Source organism: Melopsittacus undulatus, chromosome 1, assembly GCF_012275295.1.
Source record: "Melopsittacus undulatus isolate bMelUnd1 chromosome 1, bMelUnd1.mat.Z, whole genome shotgun sequence".
In the NCBI taxonomy this organism is placed as follows: domain Eukaryota; kingdom Metazoa; phylum Chordata; class Aves; order Psittaciformes; family Psittaculidae; genus Melopsittacus; species Melopsittacus undulatus.
In genome coordinates, this window is record NC_047527.1 from 126,154,217 (window position 1) to 126,175,120 (window position 20,904).

The 20,904-nt window shown below is 40.1% G+C and overlaps 1 long non-coding RNA gene across 2 annotated transcripts in view; it reads left to right on the forward strand.

Moving 5' to 3' along the window:
• LOC117436865 (uncharacterized) overlaps positions 1 to 20,904 on the forward strand; it is a 182,503-nt gene that overhangs the window by 44,720 nt on the left and 116,879 nt on the right. The window contains exon 2 of one of the 2 annotated variants that reach the window (XR_004550210.1): positions 7,444 to 7,581. The exons of the other annotated variant lie outside the window; for it this stretch is intronic. This is a non-coding gene — a long non-coding RNA (uncharacterized lncRNA). The remainder of the gene's footprint in view (positions 1 to 7,443; positions 7,582 to 20,904) is intronic. 2 annotated transcript variants of the gene reach the window in all.

Sequence of the window (20,904 nt, forward strand, 5' to 3'; positions counted from 1 at the left end):
AGCCCCTCATATGGAAGACCCATGCTATTTGTGTATCTGTGCTTTATTCGGGATTGTCCTGCCCATCTGTCAAGGGTGAAGTTTTGCAGAGGAAGATATCCTCTTTAACACTGAAAAATGTTCTTTCATACAGTAAAGAAAATTAGGTTATCTTCAGTAATAGCCCTTGCACACCTTCTACTTCCTTGTTTCACAATAAAACATATTTCTGGAATCTCCCTGGGCCTTTGCCCATGTATGAAGTTGTAAATGAGCAATGTGCATGTTTCACAGTGCTTAACAAGCCTAATCTAAACAAGGAAATGAAGGATGGAGTTGTAGGGGTTGGCTGGGGTAGGGACTATTGTAAATGTAATGGGGAGGAACTGGGACCAAAACTCTTATTAAAGCTAAAGGAAAAGTTTGCTGAATTCCCCACTAACCATGCTGAAAATTTTCCCCAAGAGGCATAGTTTAATATTCATAATTTAATTTTATTTTCATTAACCATCTCTGCCTAATTAATGTATAGAAAAAAGCCGAAGAGAGGGAGAAAAGAACTGTTAAGCTTGTCAGTATTTGTTGTTTCAGCGGTGCAGTAAGCGAAAGGAGAAATCAGCCCATTCTGCTGTAATTCCAGCATGTACTGGGACACTGTTGATTCTGCTGTCTATTAATCTGAATGATATACTACTTGTCAGCAAGGGTAGTAAGAGAGGAAATCTAACTGCAGCTAGGTATGAGGCTTGCTTTAGTTAGAGTAAAAGCAAACTTTTTTAACCCTACTCCTATATTTTCTTTATGCTTGCCTTTAAAATGAGATTTTCTTATCGTGATAACCCACAATGAAATCCCCAGTCTCTCTTTTTTTTTAATCTTCTAGTATATAACTTTGTTCTGTAGTTTTATTTATCTGAATAACCCCACAGACTTGGTTTGTTGAAGTATTTACTCACTTTGCTCAAAGCTGCACTTGACCTATTCTTGATGGCCTTTAGACCTATCAAGGTTTTTGTAGTTCTCCCTCGGAATTGAGAACAAGTTAAAATATTGTGTCTGATGGTCCTTTGTATGTTGTTTGCTTGCGGTGTGTGTTGTGGTGTCCGTCTGTGTCTCAGTGTTCCCCTCCTCCCTCCCCCCTTTACTCTGGAAGCTTGAGGGGGGATATGTGTGAGAATTTGTTCATTGCTTCATTCTGTGTGTGAGAACTTCTTCAAGAGCCACATGCCATGTGATGTATCAGTATCCCTCAGTCTTGCTGTGCAACACTGAGGGTATGCTGTCTGTTCCAGGAGTCTCTGTGGCTCAAGGTCACAGGCTAAATGGTATTTCATTTTTGTCTTGCGAAGGTACAATTTAAAACTGACCAGAAGAGAAATCTGAAATCCGGTGCTGAATGGTGCTCGCAGAGACTGCACAAAGAGATGATGAAATCTCATTGTATTGAAAGAAGCAAAATCTGTCTTCTTTTTTTAATTCTGCCTTTTCTGCAATAAATAGCAACTTGAGTAGGCGTTATGTTCTGCACAGGAGTTTCCTGCAGAGGGTTCGTTGCAGATTTGCTAGCATTAAGGAATACCTTGGAAGGATTAGGGTAAGACTCTTAGCAGACTAAGTCTCTAGAGAACATTCTTGATAACATGTGACTGACTTTTGACCTTCCCCCTTAAAGTGTTGGCATCAGAATAATTATCACGAGGCACTAGAGAAAATCAAATGTTTAAATGATTGCCTCCAATTAAGAGGGTTTTTTAACATGGTAATGAAATGTTACTGTGTAGAAGTCCCTATTATTGCTGGTTCTTCATGTTAATGGCATAATGCTTTTCAAACCTGTTGATCTTGATCCAAACAATAATTTTAATTGCATTGAAAGATTATTAATAAAAAAAGAATGTCATGGAAACAAAAAATTAATGAATTCCTGGATCTGACTACTCTCAGTGGTCTTCAGATTTCCCTATCTTTCCTGTCACCCTTTAATTCACAGTAAAAAGGGGGTCTAAAACATGGTTGCTTTGCCCTCACGCTTCAAGACATCCCTTTTTTTTCACTGTCAGCACTGATGCATCTCCACTAGTGTTAGCATAGTCCACTCTGTGCACTTTACTATTATCTTTGTGGAGATGAGCCCAAATGTTTTAGAATCACAGAACAGTTAGGGTTGGAAAGGGCCTTAAGATCATTTAGTTCCAACCCCCCTGCCATGGGCAGGGACACCTCACACTAAACCATGTCACCCATGACTCCATCCAACCTGGCCTTGAACACCACCAGGAATGGAGCATTCACAACTTCCATGGGCAACCCATTCCAGTGCCTCACCACCCTTACAGTAAGGAACTTCCTCCTTATATCCAACCTAAACTTCCTCTGTTTAAGTTTTAACCCCTTACCCCTTGTCGTATCACTACAGTCCCTAATGAATAGTCCTTCCCCAGCATCCTTATAAGCCCCCTTCAGATATTAGAAGGCTGCTATGAGGTCTCTGTGCAGCCTTCTCTTCTTCAGGCTGAACAGCATTTACATGAGGTTTGGGGTTAAAGTCTAGCAGGCACCTGATGTTCTCCCACTTCTTTCAATCCTTGAGCTGTTCCTGAAGTAGCAGCAATGGAAGAGAAAGAAAATGCTGGTCATACTGCAGCTACCGTTATAGGCAGACCTTCAGAAGTGAGTACAGTGTAATTCCACTTTTAGTATTCCCACTTCTGTTTTAAGAGCTAGTAGGTTTTTGCTGGACTTTGATTTTTTTTTTAATTCCTTTTTCCCCCCTTTTTTCCTTCCACTGAAAGCAATCTTGTTTGCTCTGCTTAAAGAGAAGATTTCTGCTAAATCCCCTTGCAAATGGTCCCTGATCTCTGTATTTGCAAATCTTTCCTCCTTCACAGTGTGTCAGTTTGAGGAAGGAGCAAAATCACTATGGCAGCAAGCTGCTTCTCAGACATGTCAAAGAGACCTGCCAAGGTTTCATAGGTTTATTGTGTGCAGTGATGAGATTCTCTTTTGTTGTTCATCACGTAATCAGTTCAAAATAACAGTATTTGAACTAGGATTTCACACTCCCTTATTCTGTCTCTGGCAGGGCCACTGTGTGTTTCCTCGTCCATGTCAGCCTTGTGCTTGCTCCTGAGAGGATGGAAAGGAACCTGGGGTAAAAGCTGCCTTAATTTTTTTCTGAAAGACAAAGGTCTCATTATGGCTATTGCATTGGAGCACTAGGTACTTAACAAAACAGCAGGCCCCCAGGAGTGTTCAAATGGGGTTTTATGGGACTGTGTCACATTAGTTTTCTCCCTGGAAGGTCAGAAGGGCTCAGGAAAGCCAATAACAGCAGATCAGCCTTGTCTAAGCTGCAAGACTGACCCATTTTTTAAAATCATGTCAAGGGATAGCATCCCCATCAAGGAGCTATTGCTGTTCAGCCAGCCAGTCCAGTTGGGAGTGCAAAACTCTGTGATAGATGCTCCTCTTGTAGGATGTGTTATTGCCATTGAGAAAACACTTCCACAGCTGTGGCATGTGCTTACTTCAACCCACCAGATTAATTTCCTAAATCCGTTTTGGACTCATTCTTTCGAATCACACCTGGAAGATCCTGGGATGCAATACCTGGTTGCAGGTTTTGTACTCTTCCAGGCTGAGGGCTGTGGGAGTGCGATCATACTGTTGAAACACCCGCCTCTCTGTGTTGTACACCTATAAGGAACATTCTTGGGTCTAATTTTTGTGGTGTCCCCACAGTTATTCAGTTCCTCAGTACAGACAAGTCTGGGTCCTCCAGCTGTGTCAGCAGCTTCTTGTGGTAGTGCCACCAAGTCAAAAGGATGACCCAATACCTTTTCTCCTAAGTTTGTTGTGCTTTGTTTTTTTGTGACGTCCACTGGAGAATAGAAGTAGTGCTCTGTGCCCAAAGACTGGGTTTTGATGTGTGCCTGTGTTTTAGTTACTTAATCAGAACATACTGATTAGTAGCTACACTACTGCTAGTCTATTGATACCTTATCAGACGGCCGAGTTTACTTTTACCTTGAGTTTGGAGCCAAATCTGCCTCAGTTAAACATTTAGAATTGTTTTTTCAGAGGCATTTGTTTCATTCTACTGAATGCAAGGGAAACAAAAATTCCTAGCTTAAATTCTGTAAGGTACCTGTTTGTCTGTGTACATTTGCAGTGCTGAAATAGGTCACCTGAATCCAGCCTGTACTCTTTAGGGTGCTTGATTTAGAGCCTCTTGTTGCAGTTTTCTTTTGTTACTTGCTCGTTTTCTCCCTGTTTGCATTGACAGCAACAGAGAGACCCTTATTTCAGTGCAATTCCATCAGTCATGTATAGAAATAGAGCAAATACTTAGGAAATCAGAATGGATCCCAGAAGGGCCTCATGGCAATTTCTGTTCCAGCTTCAAAAGGTACCATTTACATAATGCAACATCTTCACTGGAATGAATAAACCATGATTTAATGCAAGACCTTTTGTCTTTTATACCTTATATTTAAATAATAGATGCATAAAAATTAAAATGAAAATACCTGAGTGATGTTTGGTTAATGAAACTGTGAAATTGAAGCTTGTTTCTGGTGCACAGCATCAAAAGTAGTTTTCATTCTTATTTTAGTAAACAGTAAGAGGCAGGTTCATATTAGCTGATCTAATCTGGCCCAACTTTATATTGTTTTAATCTCAGCTCCTCCCCATGCTCCATTTCAATTTATATATTACTGGGCTCCCTCTGGTCTCCCTTTCTGCTTTTCTGTGGCTGTTTAAGATCATCGATGGTTCAGAAAGAGTCAGTGTATTTTAAGACAAGCATGGACATGAAAGGTAGATGTCTGTTAATCCTTTTCTTGGCTTAGACCCATACCCCTGTGTCTCTAACATCTCCTATAAGATATCAGTGATTTATTTGATACGTGGGTAGACTCCACACTCGTTAAAGTTGTAAAGTAGATATGCTTTATCCAGTGCTGAGGCACATGGGTGATCACTCCTCCAAAGGCATGCACACCTCAGCGTTGTTCTTCATATGTATCCTCTAAACGATTACATATTCATGGCGTTACACAACATATCTATACATATACATAGCCTCTCCCCCCCCCCCCCCCCCCCCCCCCCCCCCCCCCCCGCTTCATATTATAATGAGTTAAAAGGTCCTTTCTTGCATAGGGTCTCCTGGTGGCCATGGGGGAGGATCTCAAGATGAAGTAAAGGAGTCTTCCCTGAACTTTTAATCTCTAGTTATTGCTCATGTTCCCTGCTGATTTAGTCACTGTCCAAACCGAAAAGCTGATTTCAGCTAGTTTAAGGGTCCAGAGAACAGGAGTTCCTGTTCCTTCCTCCTATCAATATCCTTGGTCCTACCACTCTGTTCTGGCAAGCACCATAAGTGTTGAGCAGGTATTTGTTGAGTAAGCACCAGTAAGCAGTAACATTGCTAAACAAACTGCTTAATTCTAACCCCCCTGTACATCAGTTAACCCTTCACATCATATTTTTATCAAAAAGTGCCTTCCATAATTGGTGTGGGTTGTTGTTTTTTGGTTTTTTTTTTTTTTTTTTTTTGTGTGTGTTTCTTGTTTGGATTTTTTTTTTGGTTTGGTTTGTTTTTTTTTTTAACACAGTTGGATAATTCTATGGAAGTGAGGAGGGTCTCCCTCTGCTCTAACTGAAGACTTTAACCACACTGCAGACACTTCTCTATATAAAATTTCTACAGCCTGCAGCCTCCTGTAGGCTTCGCTCCTCATATAGCTTTCTCATCCAGTTATTATTGCTTTTATCCATGTCTTTGGGTTGTTGGGTTTTTTCCCTATGAAGCTTCTGGGACAGCTAGCATTTCCTTCCATGCCTGGCTCCCCGCGTTCTCAATTCCCTCTTAAGTCTTCCTCAGTGGGAGAGTGTTTTCTCTATAAGCTATGAGCAGCCCAGAAAGGCAGCCTTTCAGCTTTCACTCACTACAGCTGTCACATGCATCTCCACGAGCAGCTAGCTGAAAGGAAACCAGTTTCCAAAATGTTAAACGTTAGCAAAGCTCACCCAGCACATGGTTGACGTGCCATCTGTTACAAATGGGAATGAGGCTACAGTTGAGAATGTACGAAATAGGATTTGTTCCTCCTCCTCAGTGTGTTCTGTGTGACACTCCGTACTCTGCATATCCTGCAATACCATCATTTTTCTACCAACTTCAGGTTTCCTCTGCAGATCTGACTTTCAGCCTTTTCTGAAAGCATGCAGTGTTCCCAGCTGCTTCTATACTGACTCTCAGGACTGGTCATCTATAATGCCCTGACTGGAAGTATGGTGCTAGCAAGTCCCAGCTGCTTTTAGAACAGATGATGTTAAGACTCTTGCAGGAAGAAACATAAGCTGCTTCTACCTTTTTAAGGCTTACTGTACCCTGTCCTTCAGGAATATCTTTCCAGTTCTGAACTGATCCTCTAGTTATTTCCTTCTGGCCTTATTTTTCTTAATCAGATGATGGAGAACAGCCAAGGCACACCACTAATTCTACTTACTATGCCTTATATGTCCCAATTGCAATAAATCTCAGGCTACATTGTTCTTTGGCATCTGAGAGTATTGTGTTGATGCAATGAAGGATACCCTTGTAATGAGTCTAAGGCTGTAACTTTACTTCCTCACAGTAAACTTTGGTCATTGCAGTTTGGTCATTGCATGTAGATGTAGCCCTGTAGCCTGACCTATTTTCAGTATCTCTCTTTCCCCCCCTGCTTTCACACGGGAAACAGACATTCAGAATCTGGGTGCTATTTCAGTCCACATTAATTTCATAAAGCAGTGTCCCAAAGACTAAGCTATGAGCTGGAAGGGGATAGGATTATGCCTCTGCTTTTAAGGTTGGGAATGGTGCAGAGCAGTGGATACATCAAGATCCTCTAGGACTAGTGATTTTTTCCTTTTTTTACTCCCCCACCTTGCAGGTGTTGAAATGAGGGTTTTCAATGCTCCTCCTCTCTGTTACAGACAGTACTTCGTCCTAAAGTACTTGCTACAGAGTAAGCGCTTCACCAGCAGTGCTCTTTCAATCAAGGACTTTTCCATCTCCCTGTTCCCCCCTACTCTCTAAGCATGAAGAATGGTAACTAAGGGAACAGGGTTCTGTGAAATCAGAAGTGTGAAACCACGCACAACTACATTGCATATTTTTGACTAATCTGAGGACAAATGCTTAAAACCACAAAAAGACTTAATGCCCTATGCATGACCTCACTGCATCCTGATAGTACAGGCCCCCTCACACAAGGTTTGTTCCTTACATTAGCAGTAGCACAAGAACCTGTGTTAATGGCTTTCAGAGAGGTGAGACAAATATTTAAAAGTTGTAAATCTGGAATAAAATTTTTGGCTTGGGGGGGCGTATTTTGGACTTTTTGGTGTGTGGTGTGAGGGTGGGGTTGTTTGTTTGGTTGGGTTTTTATTTTGGTTTTATTTTTGTTCAAGTCAGCTCCTTAGGATGTATGCTGGAAACCAAGAGGATACTGGAACATGACAGCAATGTTTATGAATGCATCAGACCTTGATAATAGCCAGCTTTCAGACTGATTCAACTGTCAGGAACACCAAGTGTATAACTTCAGTGTAAGTATTTGAGAATAGAACACATATACTTGCTGTTTCTGTATTTATATAAAAAGAGATTTATAATAATTCTTGATGGCAAATCTGCCTTGCTTTGGATTCAGTATTATACTTTGATGTAGTATGTGGGGTCTGCAGACGTCTTATCACAAAAAGCATTAACCTAACTAAACTACATTTACCACAGCCAGTAAATAAGTGAAATGTTATGAGATCAGAATCCAGGCTGTGGTATATACTGGACATTACTGTCTACATAAAGGAAATTATTCCGCTTTCCTATCTGGTTACAGTAAGACTAGTGCGTCATTAGGAGTTTTGCCAGGGGAAATCCGTATGTCTGACACGTAAGAGATCAGAGTTACATTAGAAACTCTTCAGTTGCTAAAATGCAGTTGAACAGCATTTTATTGATGCAGATACAGGGAGAAAAGACTTTAGTAGCATAGCAGAATATACTTTTGAAGGTCAGAGATGTGTAGCACTGCAGTTCTACACACCTGCAGAATCCCTGGGGTCTTCAACCCTTCAGAGGTTTCTGTAAGAAATAAATTACAGAGCAGCTCCAAATAAGGGAGAACTGGAATAATATTGTTTCCTTTTTTTTTTAGAATAGGATCAAAGCAGGCTCTAAGAGGAAAGCACAGTTCATACCTCTTCTTGTGAATTCACAGCTCTCGTTTCTTTCTAGTATGTAACGTAAGCTGAAGGACTAATTTGTTATTAAGTGGTTTATTCTTTTTTAATGTCTGTCTTAAATGCCAGTATTGTTTATACTGAAACGGGTTACTTCAGAGCTGTAGAATAAGTCCCAGAGGATGAGGATTCAGCAAGGGAAAATTATATTTCATCAGGATGATATAATATTAGATAGAATTAATTGCTCATTTACATGGCAGAAAAAAAGGCTTGGAGAATGTGTGACACACTGGGTCAGCAAGAGGAAAAAAAAATGATGGGAAGGAGAACTTTATCAGTTTATTTTCTGTATGATTGCTGCTCCCAAGTAGATCAGAGGAGTCCTGCTAACAGAATAGATAGGGAGGAGGGAATCATCAACTAGAGAGATCCCCAATCTTGTTTATAAAACAAGACTGATAACAAAGCAAACCTGAATCGGGGAAAATGGTAAAGTGTTTTTGGTCCAGCCTGCTCATCTCTTCATATACTCCAATAATTCACTTCAACGAGTAGAACAAAGCTTACTTCATTCTTTTTTTGATATGTCAAAAACTGCTACTGGGAAGGACTGGTGAAAATAAAATTGCCTTTGCATCTCTGATAGGAACCACACATGGCAGCCAAAGAAAGTACTGTCACTCTTTAAATATCGAAAGACTTCCAAGATCTTGTCCCTGGCTTTGAAGGTTTAGATGTGATGAGGTTGATTCTGTGATAATACAAAACAATGAAAAGTCTGAAGAAGGCAACACACTTTTACACATCACTTGAAAAGGGTGTAGGGAGCAATTATTAGTTGTTGTGTTAATATCTGGTTTTGATAAAAATGACAGCCATGTCTAGACAGTGTTGAGTGAGTCACAAAATGACAGGTTCTGATAGAACACTTCTGACAGTGAGTGTTTCCCAGATACCCAAATAGAATGTGTATGGTGCTTCTACTTTTACAAGAAGTTGAGCAGCATGCCAATATCCATGCCTTCCTAGAGCTGGAAGATCCTTTCTATAAGGTTAAAAAAAACTCAACTATTTATTCTTAAGCCAAGTAGTTCTCTGGAATGAAGGATCTGGCTGTTGAACAGTGGCTTCATATGGCTGGTGTGTCTTCATGTATCTTCTGACATCTAAAGTGGTTTGAATTTTGAGGGAACCCTTTTCTGTCTTTAAGATGTTTTTCCTCATCCTACAAGGATTTCTGGGTTCTACTTGTACAGCCCCCTTTAGTTAGGGGCTAAACAGTTTTTCCTTTTTCTTTAAATGTGTAGGAACTAAACACCTTTCTCCCCTTCTGGCACACTTGCTTGAAACTGGTTAGCATGTCTTGGAATGTGAATACACACGGAAAATCAGTCAGGCTGGAAATAATACATAAACCTTCCAGGCCAGTGACATGAACAGGAACATTTGCTTTACATTTTATTTTCCCAGGCTTGAAAAAAAAAAAAACATTGTCAAGTTTGGCAGGTAGCTTTAGCACTGGTTGAGGCAGCTGAGCCTCTATGTCTGAACCAATTACTATGGTTTAAGTGGGATTGGGCAAAAAGGCAGTTCCATTTAAACTGCTTTATTGGCATGACTAGTGTCACAAGCTTTGCCAAAAGGAATGGTGCCACTAGGGATTTGAGAGATTCAACATGTCAAAATGATTTTTGTCTTAAAGTAAGCTCCATTTGATTCTTTACTCCGCAATGATTAGAACTAGAATTAGGTTTTGACCTCTGTTCCTGATCCTTAAAAGTTCAGATAAATAATCTTGGTAATGGCAGTGTAACACTGTGTCAACTACGCAGATGAGAAATAAGGGAAAGCTTTGTCTTTTCATCTAAAAACCGACAAAAGGTCAAATAATAAAGCTCTTTCCATTGTCTACAGGGAGTCTAGAAAATAGAATTTGGCCTTAGGGCACAAGGCACAAATCCCTGAACAGGGTCTTTTCTAAAACTGAAAGAAAAGCAAAATCCTTGCAAATGGTCTGTTAATTTGCAAGTAATTGCTGTAATAGAAAAGTGCTCAGTTAGCTGAGATCTTTGGGCACTATTTGAAATGACAATGCAAAGAGTTAAATCCTATTTTCTTTCAATCAAATGTTAAAACAACGTCAAACAATGCCCCAGAAAATGTATGTAAATGATAAACATGCTGGTTTGTAGTTCTCAGAGTCTGGTGGTGTGTACTGGAAAATGTTAAGCTGATAAAGAGTAAAGGCTGCACTATTTTAAGCTCTCTTATCCAGTTAGCTGGCTAAAACTGTTTTATAGCTAGAACAGAGCATCTGGGCTGGTACACATAGCATTCATCAGTGACTCTAAATCTGTGAAAAAGAGCAGGGAAACAACAAGCTTGGAATAGATACTGTCAAGCACGCAACATCTGAACAATTTGTGGTTAGAAAATCCCACTGATGCTCAGAAATCACAAGTATCTGCCAATCCTTCAACATTTTTCTCTGTGAGCATGTGCTGTTTTTCCGAAGTTCCTAAGTGCCTTCCGAAACAAAGTGGAAGATAGAACATACTGTACTGAGCAGGGAAGCAGTGAAGCCAGCATTGTAAGGAGAAAAACAATTCAGACTGGGACACTTCTATCTCCCAAGTATCGTAGTTAGCATTTAAAAAAAGTAATAAAGGATGTTAATTTCAGTTGTTTTCTTTGTTCCTCTTGAAATTCTAATGTGAAATGCCAGGTGACTGATTAGCGCTCTGTTGCTCCCATCTAAAACCTCCAAAGAGGTCATAGAGTTTTTAAAGGATTGTCTGCACAAGGCAGGTCATCTACTCACAGATATCCCTCTTAATCTTGTCCATGGCTTTTAACCTGAGCTAGATCTTCCAGTCACTCTAAGAGGCTCAGTAGTGCCATGTTATGTGCCTCAGTTTCCTGATTCTTAATTAGGAAAGTAAAAATACAGAAATTTACCACTTCAATATCCTTTCTTGCTAAAAAAAAAAATGAAACATTAATATTGCTACTTGTCTTATCAGAGGATTTCTGACTGTATTTATTTTATCCTTCCTTTTCTCCCACCCTGTCCCCCCAAACTGAGGAATTCTGAAGCCAGATCTGTGTTCAGAGTAGGGAGTTGAGCTGAAACAGACCTCATATTAAGTAGAAGTACTACGTTTTTATTAAACCCATAACTACAACAAAATAAAATCCTTTTTCCTTCTTAACATCAAACTATGTTATGAATTGCTCAGTTATATTCCTTAGGAAAGTGAAGAAAAATATAAAGAAAGTAACACTAATCTCTATTTTGGGGTGCTTGTGTAATTTTTGGGTTCTTACTTGTAGGGGTTTTATTTTCAATTTTTTTACAACTTTTACAACTGAATTTGAATAGAATATAGTACTCTTGATGCAGTAAAGTATAGATTTTCAGAGAAAGGCTATCCAGTGGAGGACATTGAACTAGAAAGGTGCTGTGATAATGCTGTGGGCTGATAGCACTGTGAAATTTCTGCATGTGCTGTGTAGACTGGACAGCAATCTATGGGATGAGGAGCGACTCTTTTGCTCCAAATATACATCATACAGTAAGTTCACAGTAGCTTCCAAGCTACCTTTCATTTATAAGAACACCACCAACAGGCTGTGGAAGATCACCCTTCTCTCTGCAGAAAAGAGTGGAGAAAATCCATAATTCTGGATTTTCTGGATGCCAGGCATTGTATAATGGTGGTAGTAAATGTTTTCTTTGGTATGGTAGTGGTGGTTCTACTTCAGCTTAAAGAGCTAATGTGTTCTCTGGGATAGGTATTGGCTGTATCTGGGGGTACTTCTGAGTTTACTGCTTTTGTTTGGGTCAGTTCAGCTCTGACACTTTTCCTGTGTGGGCTAGTACCAAGTGATCCATACGGGCTCTGTTTCCCCTCCATTTACAGTGCTAGGACTGCCATCAGGCATTCTGCTGCACTCCCACCCATCCGGGCTGCAGCATGGCAGTACCCGGGCCTGAGTGCCCCACAGCCCATGTGGGATGGTGGCTCTAACCGCTGTCAGACTGCTAGTGACCATGGGTTGACTTTCCAGCTCAGTGCAGAGAGGGAGAAGGTATTGCAACAGGACTTCTGTAAGGCCTGAGGGATCAGCGCTAGCATGGGGCTTTCCCCTGTCCTTTTGTCTGTGTGTGCTCTGGGTCGGGAAAGATAACCAGTCCTTTCTGGGCAATTTTCTTCCTATCCAAGTGCTGAGATAAGGGGCTGTCAGCAGTGCCCTTTATAAAAATGTGGCTGGCCTAGCAATGCCTCACTTAGCAGCATGGACTCTTCGAGCCAGGTGTAGCTGCCAGCTGTCCGTCAGCACCTCACCAGCAGTGTGGGAGAGAGGAGGTAGCTGTAGCAGTGCAGGTAGATGGAGATAGGCAGAAGGAGCAGGCTGTCCTGGGTTCAAAATCAGCAGCTATGCACAATTAAAAGACTCCATGTCTGCACATTTACCTTAGGGTGCTTGCTTTTAACGTTGGTGTGCTGTGAGCTATTATACTTTCCCACTCTATCAAAGCAGTCGCTGCCAGCCTCATTAAACAAGTCTCTCCCATCTTTGGCCTGCTGTGGAGTGGGAGGACTGACTCCCACTGTCTGATCTGGTTAGTTACTTATCGTGTTTCTCGCCTGATTCCTGCTTGTTACACAAATAACATGGGCTTGGAGTTCACTGATCAAAACTGCTTTTTGTTATTCTTAAATGCAGAACTAAGTGTTGCAAGCACAGCAACAGCAGATGCATGGGAGAGACTGAAGATGGAGTTTTATTAGGGGAAAGGGAAACTGTTTATGGAGTTATGCATAAAACAGTTCACTTTTACAGGTGAAGGAGGAGGAGGGACCTCTTCCTGAAAACGAGGAAGTTTGCTGTTCAGGTCCTGCTCAGATTTCATACCTGCGCTGTTGTGAAGCTGTAAAAGACTGTTCTTTGCCCACCCTCTGCAGATTCACAGGCTTGTTTAATATTGGACAGGGGAAGAATTTAATTTTCTGCAGCTCTCCAGGAGCTTTTCCTAAACAGCAATCCCCAGCCACAGGGAATGCTGTCTGAGGTGGGATGGAAGGCTTAATTTGGGAACTGTGGGTTGAATGTAAACTGCAAGCTGGAGAGGCTTGGAGGATATCTATTCCATTAAGGTTTCAAGCTGAGGCCATTGTGTGGTCTTATCATGAATATCAGATCCAAAACACAGTGAGGTGCTACTTTGTTCACGTTGAATAGAAGTAAGGCAGAGGAAATGAAAACAAGACTGAACTAGTAGTTACTTGGGCAAGGGATGGACTTAGATTTATTTTTTTGTTGTTGCTGTTGCTTTGTGCTTTATTGCAGTATGCATTGCAGTGCTGCTGTCCAAAATAACACACTGCAGGAGGAAATTAACTTGTCTTCGCTACATGGAAATTGGGATGTGATTTCTATTGTGTTTGCAGGAAGGGGAATGAAGCTGCTTGTGACACACTATTAAATTTTCTTTATGCCTCTTGTGCCCTTTTGTTACAAACTAATTGTACCTGGCATTAACACAACTTGGTAAGGGTTATACAAAACGGGAATCTTATAATTGGAAATATCCAAAGCTGTTTTATTAGAGCAAGTCTTGTCAGTCAAACTGCATGTGAACTTGGCTTTGTTTGGTTTTGCTCTTAAATAGCAAAGACCTTAGAGTCAATGTAATTCATTGTGCTCTATGTAAATGAGGCTGTACTAAATGACTAGCACATGTTATCCATGTAAGATCTGAGATGAGGTGTCTGGGGGAAAATGATAGTATCTGACTGATAACAGTTATCCACCAGGGAAGTCTCTGGCCTTCATTTCTGCAAGGATATAAGCACAAATGTATTATTGCACTACTAAAAGGCCAGAGGAAGGAATTCTTCTCCCTGCCCTTTTTGTGGGAGACTCAGGTCTTTATCTTTCCAGCCAAAAGCAATTTTTGCAGTAATCTGTCTTCTCGAAGGATTAAGTCAATGTCAAAGGCAGGGGAGGCAGAACTGTTAATTGCAGGCAGATCAGTTGGGGTAAAATTGCAGTTAGAGAGACATGGTGGGAATTGGCAAATCCCAGGCACAGTTTCTTTATACCAAGATTTTCTACATTTGATTCATGTATTCAAACCTGCTAAACTACCAACTTGGTAAAGACTGTAACAAAAAGCTAATTTATCAGCAGTTTATGGTGAAGACATGGAAAACGTCTCAGGAATCTCATGTCAAATTTCACATTTCTCGCCTGCCGGTGCACTTAGTTAAGTGTACTACCTATGTCTGGATAATTTTTAAAAGTACACAGTTTCATGTGGTTGACAACTGTGGTATCAAAAAGACTATATAAACCCAGAATTTCAGCTAAGGACACTTCAGGGCTGAAACACAGGTGACTGAACTGGATTAATCTCTTTTTCACCTGAAGGAAAATATGATTCCTGAAAGGGTAGGGTTCATTATATAATACATGTTTTGTAAGTAGCAATCTTGTATGAAGAACTTAATTCAGAATGATTCTTGTATAACTCTATTCAATCAGGTTTCATGCAGTTACAGTTTGTACTCTGATCTTGGACCTGTGCTTCTCATCACTACAGCTGCCCTTTAGAAATCATCTAGTGCAAAATCCATCAAGAATAACAAAAACACAACAGCCAAACCATTAAAATTCATAGAGAACACTCTGAAATGTGTACAAGGAAAGATCTCTTAGAATACACAAGTATTAACTCATACAGCTGAAGCAGTGAAGCTTCCGTGTCCTCCCCTACCAGTATTCACACAGGTATTGGCATTTTATATATATGGATATGTTAGGGTTTTTTTTTTTACCTTGATGTGGAGGCTGAATACAGGATTTCTGTCATGGAGAAACTGATAAAAGAGAATTTGCCTGTAAAAAAACTCATTACCAAGCTCTTGGGCCTGTGGCTCCTTCAGATTCAGATACCTTGGAATTCAAGCTGTGATGTACAAAGTTTTGATGTTGGTTTCACTATCTATTTGACTAGAGCTCTACATATGGTCTGAAGAGATACAAAAGTGTTCACTAAAGATTGTTCTTACCTTACTAATGATGCCTCTAATAAAAAAGGTAAATGCAGCTGCAATCCATCTACCACCTCCAGGCATACTGTTTGGGATTGCACAAAAAAATCCAAGCAAACCTTGGGGGGAGGAGGGTTGAGATAATAGTTGAGAGCTAATTTCAGACTGAAAATCAAAAATATAATTTCACTAGAATGTAATTAACATCATGTTATATGGAACAGATTCACCAAATAGGAGTGTCAGTTCTGATCTCCATTCCCTGTCTGATTCTTGGTAAAGTCTGAACAGGACATTAATGTGATATATCTATCTCCTGTTGTATTAAATGGAGGAGTACAATAAAGAGGTTTGTGAAGAATTTGTAACACTCAAAAAAACCCCCAAAAAAACCAAACAACCCAACCAAAAAAACGAACAAAAACCCAGAAGCCAAACCAAGCCAAACCAAACAAACAAAAAATCAAACACCCACAAACCCAAAACCAAAAAATCTCAATAACCCAATTCCACCCCCCAAGAAAACAACTACCAACCCAAACCCCAAAACAACCTTATGAATGAAAATAGTTTCTGAACAGTACCTGCCCTGGACTTTGCAAGAGGGTTGTCTTTTTGTGGTATTTGTTTTTTGTTGGTTTTTCGTTGCTTTGGATTTTTGTTTGTTTTTTTGTGGGGTTTATGTTTTTGGGGTTTGTTTGTTTTGGTTTTTTTAATAATATTGTTGAAGGTGATGTAGCATTTCTAATCTAGGTTGTGGCATTTGAAATCCATTCAGTCCACCATCTTTTTTCTCACACTTCTGCAACCCATACTCTAGTCAGAAGTGTGGCTGCTGCCCATTCAGGTACACCTGAGCTGATTTGGAAGTAGCCAAACTAGCTTAAGAGATAGAGAGAGGATGACATTAAACATCTTTAGTTTCCAAAATGTTTTATTTTGTTGTTTTTTTTTTTTTTAATCTAGGTTTCCACATGATTGCTGCTGTATTTGAAGCATTGCTGATGCTTGGTGTGATTTCATGCTTAGCTAACACTGATGGAAGTCAGTACTCCTGGGTGCTTAGAGGTCCATTCTCCCACCAAGAAAACTCTAAGCTAGTCTTGTGCTTTTTTTTATGCCAGTAGTAGTGATTGTACAGATAACTGACAAGTTGAATCTGTTTGATGTTATAGATGAAGGCTAGTTATGAGTCTGGATTTGAAATAGGGAGCATGACTTCTCCCTTCTCACTGCAGCTATGGGCCTTAAGCATCAGTGCAACAGAGTCCTGATCTGGTTTCAAGCTGACTCAGGCTAGTTTACATAGGGTGTAGTTATAACTTTGGTCTCAGTGTGTGCAAACCTGAAATGTTAGAGTTGTTATGGGATGGCAGGAATAAAATTCCAGGCTGAGTAGTATTAATGATGCTGCATTCTGGACTGTTCCACTTCCACAATCAGCTTAAGCTGAAAAGAAGCAATATGTTTCTCTGCTGCTATAGTAGCTGAGTTTCAGATGTGTCTTTGAGTGCAGTCCAGAGTGTTATGTGTCATGTGCCTAGGATTTATATATAGGAGACAAAGCTATCAAAGGATGATAACCTAGCATTGTAATTTAGACTCATAATGGCTCTGACTCGTGTTTGCAGGGAGATTTAGATGCTGCTGTTAAACAGGGTCTGCTTTGTCACTGTACAAAAAGTTGTGGGGAAGAGCTGAATAGGACTTTTAATTGCTTCTGAACTGTCCTGCTTTACAATGACAACATGTGCAGACTCTGACAGCTGAGGTATGAATACACATCCTCTGCATCTGCCCCTGAGGTGATAGCCATTGCAGAGGGAAGTGTTGGACAATGGGAGATATCCCCGTTAGCTGGCCTGGCTAAACCTGCCTAAAGAAAGAAGCCAGAGCCATGCACTGTCAGACCATATAGCATTGTGGCTGTACTACAAACACACATTTCTGTCTGACAGTGCTGCTTTGTGAAAGCAACCTTGCAGCAGAGATGTGGAATAAACAGGTTGTGCAACAGGGAAGAAGACAAGAGGCAAATTATTTAACTGTGGCAGTAAGGTTTAGCAAGGTTAGGGTTTGTGGCATCTCTAGATATCTCAGAAGACCACAAATAGCTGGTGTGGGGAGCAGGCAGTTGTCTGAAGTCACTAGTGTTGAGCTACTTAAAGCTCACCAGCATGTAATGCTGAGGAAGCAGAAATTCCGAATACAGCCAATCACATGTCTACTCAGGCTAAGAGGTTTCAAGGTGACAATCTGGGACCCTACAGCATAAATTCTGCTGAAGTCCTTGAGTTTGGACTTGTTCTTCTCCTTCAAGGCTGCCTGCTTGTGTAATCCACTCAGCTGCTCATGAATAGCGTGATCAGACTCAGAACTGCACCAAAGCAGTACAGATCGGTGCTATTCAGCAAAATACAGGTGGAAAACTTGATCTTTCTCTTTCTTCTCATTTTCACAGTACTTAACGATCTACTAACATTTTGCATTAGGTTATGTGGTATATGAACTTATTAACTAACAACAGAGAAGTCTTTATGTGGCATGTTTGTATTTATTAGAATTAAAGGGTTTCTGTGGTCAAGATTAAGAAAACCAATGGCAGTGTTTCTATACCTCTCAGTTTTGATGGTATGGTTCTTTTGATTAGTAATGAGTTTTGCATTGAAACCTGACTAAATTAGTTTCATGATAAAAAAAGAATAATCAGAATTTTGCACTTAGAAAACTGTTCTGAACCAAAGATCTGGGAAATGGCAGAATTCTTCTGACAGTGGAAATAAGGCCCAAGAACAAGTTTTGCAGTAAAAGTATTCAATCTAGTTTGTTTTAGAAGTAGCTATAAAGACCATGATCTTCTTCTGTAGGGAGACCATTTTGACAGAAAAATAACTTCTAATTTTTCCAACATACATATATATTTAAATTTTCTAGCATGAAATATTAACAATGGGAGGAAAAAAGAGACTATCTTGGGGATTTTATTGCCTTTTTTTGTGTTGCTGGTTCTTTTTTTTTCCTTACATGAATAAGAAGCTAAAAACCAAGAGTTTAAATCATTCAGGTCATTCTATTAAAACAATTTCAACTGCATCTTCATGCCTAATAAATATTTTATGTATTCTTCATATCACATGTAGGGGTAAGAACTGTAAGCTGAGCAGGTTTCATGCTACCTTGTTGATCAAGGATTGCTGAACAGCCCTTGCAAGGATCACTGTGTTACTGCTTGCTCGATCTGGTAGTCCTTAGAGATGTTATCTACTGGTTTAGGTTGTAACTTCTTTCCATTAAACTTTCTTATACAAGAGTTGGATGATGATGACTATGTCATGTGGCTGCGAAAAAGTGCCCAGGAGCTGAAGGGGGCTGCATTCCCTTTGCCCTTCTTTCTCTGGCAATCCAAAAGAGGAGCACACTTCTGGCTAATCTTGACCTGAAAATTAGGAAATGATTTTTTCTGGGATGGCTCAGTCATTTTGTCCAATGACTGAAAAACATATAAACTATAGCTCTGAATGCCTTTTTAGAAGTATTTTTCAGATTAGGCAACAACTGTGTATCTAGCTTTAATTTAAAGAAACACCCTTAATTTGGTATGCTACAAGTTGATTGTTATCCTTATTCTGTTAATATGTTTTACCTGACCTTCCTAAACCACTGAAATTCCACTTTTCCTTCTTCTCTTGATTAATACAAGCAGAATTGTACTTTTTCCAGATTTCCTCTAGAAATGCTGCACTTCCACAGACAGACTAACTTTAAAGGCTCTCCAAGATGTTTTAGATGTGTATATATGCACATATATACATATGAAATATTCTTACTATTAAACTACATTCATTTTCTGCCTCAAGCACTTCCATACTGCTATTCTCTAGCTGTTAGATACTACAGATAGCTGGAGGGAAATCAGATGCAGTTTAAAATCCCTTTTTGAATTATTTTGTCACATCAATGACAAGAATAATCTGAAAAGTAGAGGCAGTTTCTTTTTCAAATGAAATCCAGAGTGAGGCTTTCTATATCAACACAGTGAGCACTTAAAGACTGAACAGTTGACTGTTTTTAATCACATACAGGTCTAATAGCAAACCCCAAGCTTCAAGGCTCTGCCTGCCGAGTAGCATCTCTTTAATTAAGCAAACCCAGGTTCACCTTTTTCCAGGCTCCTCACCTGGCATCTGTCAGGTGTGTGGTTGTCAAGTGCTAGTTACCTTCCCACATAGTTAATATGTTGAAGAAAACAAAACCCAATCTCTAATGGTGGTGGAGCTATTCAGCCCTATCTTTAAAACTTTAAATAATGCAGACAATTGTTTGCCTCATTACAAGGAGGAAGATGAGAAAGTACTTCGGACTGAGTTGTTCTGAAGTGCTTAAGGGGACATCTCTGCTGATGCGATCAGTGCTAAGGAATTTGTTTGTGATACTTTCAGGATCAGTTGTTTAGCTCTATTGCACTGGAACAGGGTGGAGTTATTTTAATGAAACTGGAAGCAAACTGTCGTTGTGTAATACCTGGGGACTATGTGTTGTGCCTCAGAAACGGTGTCAGGCTCTACCAGTGTTAGGAGAAAAAATTCCTGGTGTAATCCCACAGGAAAACATTGAAGTTGACTACCTCCCACCCCTCCAAAGAAGCTCAAAATCCATTTGGAAAAGAAACCCTGGATGGCATCTCATTGCCATGGAAGCTCCATGTGGAGCACTATCATATCTGTAAGATCACTTTAGAAAGAACAAGAAAGGTAAATTGTTCCTAAATATTTTACACCTGTTGTACAGGTGTAAATATGACAACTCAAAGATCTGAACAGAAATCCCATTGTTTTGCTCAGAAAAATAAATCCTCCAGGGCACTTCCATTTTGTGAGATCACCTGAAAGCTTTTGTGAAATGCTTTTGTTGAGAGAACAGAAGAAAATTGGAAATTTGCTGCAGACCAGGAGTGTTCTCATGTTGGTCTGTGGTGGGTTGACCCTGTCTGAATGCCAGGTGCCCATCAAAACTTCTCTGTCACTCCCCTCCTCAACTGGACTGGAGAGAAAAAGTATAATGAAAGGCTCCTGGGACAGGATATGGACAGAGATATCGCTCAGCAATTGCTGTCATGGGGAAAACAGACTCTACTTGGGGAAATTAATTTATTACCAGTCAAATCAGAGTAGGGTAATGAGAAATGAAACCCAATCTTAAAAACACCTTCCTGCCACACAAACCAATACATTATCATAATAGTAACATATTACAGCAGCTCTCGACAGGCTTAAATTATCAAGAAAGGTGTATGGTAGCAGAAATTTACATCCTCAGTGCAGGCTGCAATTTCATGTTAACAGCTTAGATGACAAAAATATTTTAAGCAAGTTCCTGGCCAAATCCCAACTATCAGTTGACTAACCCCCAAACATATTACTCTATCTATTGTGCCAATGCAATTACTAGTGGATCAATAAACATCACCTGATGCATATCAGGGCTTGTAGGTAATTCTGCCAGGGGTTCGAGGGGGAGCATGCTGTGCTACAGGGAGGAGCAGAGGGGCAGCTCCATGCTCCAGCTGGGCCTGTGATGCTGGTGTTGTGTGTAAAACTGCTGCTTTAGATCAGAAAGATTTGAA